This window comes from Globicephala melas, chromosome 4 (assembly GCF_963455315.2).
Source record: "Globicephala melas chromosome 4, mGloMel1.2, whole genome shotgun sequence".
Taxonomy (NCBI): domain Eukaryota; kingdom Metazoa; phylum Chordata; class Mammalia; order Artiodactyla; family Delphinidae; genus Globicephala; species Globicephala melas.
This window is the reverse complement of record NC_083317.1, coordinates 1175198-1179932: the sequence shown is the minus strand read 5'-3', so window position 1 is coordinate 1179932 and position 4735 is coordinate 1175198.

The following is a 4735-nucleotide window of genomic DNA, read 5'->3' as shown; positions in this document are numbered from 1 at the left end:
GCCGCCCACTCCCCCCGCCCATAACCTCCCATCACCCACACCCCGAGCCCCTTCCCAAGTCCAGGCTGCCCGCCTCTCTCTGGAGCAAGCTTTCTGCCCCCTGCAGCGGCCTCTGGCCTGGGCTGGCGTCACGCGGGTCGCCCCGGGCTCTCGGGGACGCGGGGCGGCATCTCCGAGCGGCCGGCACCAGCCTGCGACCAGCTCTTACCCGGCTCCCAGGACGCTGGACCCCCACGTGGCCCAGCCCCTCACCCGGATCCCTGCCCACAGTGGCGGCCCGGCGACTGGTGCCCCCCAGAGCCTGGAGACGTTGGTCCCCAGGTGCCCCCACCCAAGGCGCATCCCACAGAGGGGCCCGGGCCACCCTCTGGCCTGCTGGGGCATCACCCAGTGGGCGCCTCCACCCCCACCCCGGGCCCCAACCATCCTCCCTGACTCACAGCTGGCCCAGGCCCCTACAGAAGAGTGGGGGGCCGGGCGCAGAGGGGGACCAAGCTGGGGGCAGGCACAGGGCTGCGCAGCTGCCGCCCCTCCCTGGTGACCACTGCTATCCTATGCGGGGCCCCTTCCACCACACACCTGCCCAGAAACACTGCGTGCCCTTGGGTCTCGTTCAGTGATGCCAGAGCCCTGGGGCCCAGGGAGCCTCTCAGCCCCTCCTTCGGTCACCGTGGCCTCCAAGTGGCCACCAGCTGCTGACCTCCACCAATGGCGTGCAGGGCCTGAGCTCTCCAAGGGAGCCCCGCCCCAGGGCAGATGTGAGCACAGGGATCTGGATGGCTTGGACGGGAGGAGAGGCCCCTTCTGGGCTCTGGGTTGAGGCCTGGGTCTGCCTTGGGGGTTTCAGAGGAGGGGAGGAGGGTCCCCTCCAGCCCCACCGCAGCCCCTCCTGCCCTCACCCCTGTGCCCCTCAAGCCTCACCTTTGCCCACCCCCCGGCTCCTGCCCAGTATAACCTGTGCTCTGGGACCCCCTCGGGGTCTGTGTGCGCCCTGACACTTCTCCAAGGCTGGGCTCCGGGGTTTGGGGTCCCTCCTATCCTGAGGTGGAGTCACTGCCCCCCTGTCCCGAATGGCCAGTGGCCAGCTGGACAGGACGTGGCCCAACGTCCTGCAGATCCCGGGCACTGGGCGGCCTTCTTTGGGTGGGAGGGTAAGCGGGGCTGTCGATGACTCGTTTCTGAGTCAGGCCAGGGTCAGAGGGCACCAGACGGCTGGCCTTTCATGGGCACAGAAGACAGGGAGGGGCACCAGGCCTTGAGTGGGAGGGGTGGCGTCAGGGCAGAGGGAGGGTGTGAGTGTGTGTGAGCGAACGCCAGTGTGTTCAAGCCTGTGTTGGTGCAAATGTGAGTGTGAGCATGTGTGCAGGTGGAAACAGGTAGACAGACAGGACGTGGGTTTGAGTCTTTTATGTGACAAAGCCCTCTGAGGTGTCAGATCTGAAAACTCGAGACCCCAGCCCGCCGGGGGTCCCTCACCAGGGTTCCTGGGTGGGACCCGGGGTTTGTGACACTGGACGCGCGAACGTGGCGGTGGCTTCTGGACGCAGCTGGACACTGCTGTCTAGTGCCCCGGTGGGGAAGCACACACCGCGAGATGTGCCGAGGCTGTGTGTCAACACGACTGCTTTATAGTCCTTTGTGTTTGGTTTTATGCATTTTAAAACAGCGTTCTGAGAGCAAACACGCTTCTCCAGACGGCCAGAGGGGCCATGGCTCGGAAGAGGCTCAGAGGCCCTGGTCTGGCCCCGTCTGCACCGAGCAGTGCCCGGTGGGCAGCGACCGGCCCAGGCGGGGCCGGGACAATAGCCCACGTCTGCATCTGCGGGCCTGCGGCGCCTGCCCCCCTCTCCCCTCCCTCCCCTCCCTCCCCGCGGCCCCCAGGAGGAAAGAAGCCGGTCTGCGCTGGACCAACCTCTGGTCTGGCCTCCCCAGCACTCTCCTTGGGACCCTGGCGCCAGCCCGTCCAAAGGCCAAGCCAGGAGGCTATTCTGGGAGCTGTGAGGAGGCCCCGGGAGCTCCTTATAAGGCAGCCTGGTGCTGTCTGAGCCCGAGGCCTGCTCTGCATCCCGCCTGCGTCCGGGCCTGACGGCTGCAGAGTCCTCCCTGCCCTTACCCACTTGACCCGGGCGTCCAAATTCCCTCCTGTCTCCAGTGACGCTCTCCTGAGGTTTAAATGAAATTTAACCAACATCTGCCCCTCGGGGGCCCTCAGGAGAGAAGTGGGGAGCAGAGCCCCCAGCTGGCCAGGCTGGTCCTCCACATCCTCATGTGAAGCGCCTGGCCCTAGCTGAGTCACCGGCATTTGCAGACTCAGCCGTAGAAGCCGCTGGTTCCGGCTTATTTTTAGAATCTCTTTACCGGAACACCTGGGTTGGGCCCACATAATACATGTATCTCAGCGGTTCAAAAACATAACTTGATGGCCAGTCATTCACCGGGGAGACAATGCCCAGTGAGTGAGCCCGGCGAGGTGCTTCCTGAGATGTGTACGTTCCCCTCGCCCGCTGTGCAGGGCCGGGGCCCGGCTTGCCTGGATGTGTCCCCAGGAGGACATGCCGGAACCGGGTCACCCCGTCATTTCTGCTCTCCTTTTCAAAGGGGGCCGGGAAAAAACATGGCGCTAGAAACGTGAGACCAGGACCAGGCTGTAAGGTCTTCCCAGAGAGGGTGTATGGCTGGAGCCCGGCCCCGGCCTTGAGCCTGGCGCCCGCGGCGCTCTGCTGGCACTGGGTGTCCAACGTGCAAACAACACGAGGAATGCGCGCGTGAGCGGCAGGTTGTCGTCGGGGCCCCGCATGGCGGGCAGAGGAGGCTCTCACACCAGCCGTGCCCAGGCGGCCGTGCAGCCATGCCCAGCATGGTCCTGCGGTGGCAGCTGCCCAGGCGTGTGGCGTGACCACCTGCGTGTGGCAGGCCCGGGACACGGGGTAAGGCAAGCACGCGAGGTGCTTCCCAAGTGTGTCCACAGGGTGAACGAGGCCGGCCTTGCTAGGAAGTCCCCAGGAGCAGTAGGTGACAGGGACTGGCTGGCCCCTCCCCTCGTCCCCAGTTTGAGGCTGAGCCCTCTGGACCTCGCCAGACGGCCCCTGGCATCACCAGGAGCCCCTTAGAGACGCGGCTCAGCCCTGGCAGCACCTGCTCTCTGGGCTCTGCCAGCTGACTGGCTCGGCGGGGCAGGGTCCCCCGGAGGCCAGGCTCTGAGACGGCCCCCTCGCGGGGACTCAGGCCATGGCCGCTGTCGGGTGTGGGCTCGGCCCAGGCTGCAGGGCCGACGCACCCACGCGAGGCCACTCCACGTGATTCCTGCTTCTCCCAGCACGTGGCTGGGCCTCAGAGCTGGTGTCCTAGGAGACCCAGGTGGACGCCCACGACTCCACACGGTGTGAGCTTGGGAGCCCCCAGCCCCCTGCACACCACCTCCCGTCCCGCTCAGCTGTACCCTCTCCATCAGGCCATCCCACCCCCCTCGGTCCCCGCACGTTCAGACCCGGGTCCCCAGTCCGCCTTCTCTGCAGCACACATCACCCGTAATACAGGACGCGCTACCTGTGTCAGGCCTAGGGCTCGTGGCTCGCCCCCGCTCCTGGGTGGCTGGAGATCTGTGTCTGCTTCGCTGGCGGCTGCGTCCCGGGTGCCAGAGCCTCCCCCGCCCATGGACTGGCCCAAGGCCGCGTGCGCAGACGTTACACCCGGAGTACGATCCTCGGGGCTACTGCTTCGGTGCGATTGCAAACGCTCAACTCACCTGGCTGACCACTGACCGGCTGGGCGCTGACCGCCTGGGCCAGGCTCTGGGGACTCAGGGGTCCTGCTGTCCTCCCTCCCCCTCCCCCGAGCCACAGACCATTCTCCAGGCCTTCCACAATCCAGGTGCTTGGGACGCTGTGCCCCCTGCAGACCTGGCCTGTGTGGGCTCAGCACTGGCTAGGGGGTGTCCACCCTGCCCCTCCCTCACCAGCCAGCAGCTAAGGGAGGCGCCTGGGCTTTCATGGTGTCAAAATCCCCAGCTTGACGATTATGGTCTAGAAGGTGCTGCGCCTATGAGACGCCCTTGTGACCTTTGCACGCCACGGCCGTGTTGTCCTTATGGTGTGAACCGCCCTGCCGCAGCCCGCGGACTGCTGAGGCGCTTGAGGCGCTAAGTAGGTGATCAGCAAGGATTTCAGCCAAACAGGGGCAGCCCTGGGGGGAAGCTGGCCTTGCTGTTCCTCTCCTTCTGGGGGAACCTCGGGATGAGAAGTCCCTGAGTGTCTGGCAGACGCCGGCCCACCTGCAGGGAGGTTGCCCGCCGGCGCCGAGGTCCTGGGTTACCGTCCTGCAGGACCCTCACTCCCAGCCCAGCCACCCAAAGCGGTCCTGGCAGGGCCATGTGGGCTGGGCCCTGGGCCTCTCAGGGGTGCTGGGATCACCCCTCCTGGCTGGATCGCAGGCTGGGGTCAGCAGGGTCACCAGCCGCTTCTCACCTGCTCTCTGTGGGAACACTGTGCACCTTCTTTCCCATGACAGGTTGGGTGCTGCCGTGCCAGGCCTGAAGGTCTCCGGCCCCCGGCTGGTCAGCCTCCAGGGCACCACCTACCCCTGGGCGGCCGCCTAGCAGGGCTCATCCTTCCGCCTTCCAAACCTGCTGTCCCCTGGCCTGTTCGTTCCTTCAGCCGACACCGCAGGCCGCCCTGCCCCGGGGGCAGCAGGGTTGTGGGGGAGGGCAGTGAACGGGGAGCCTGCGCTCGGGGAGGGG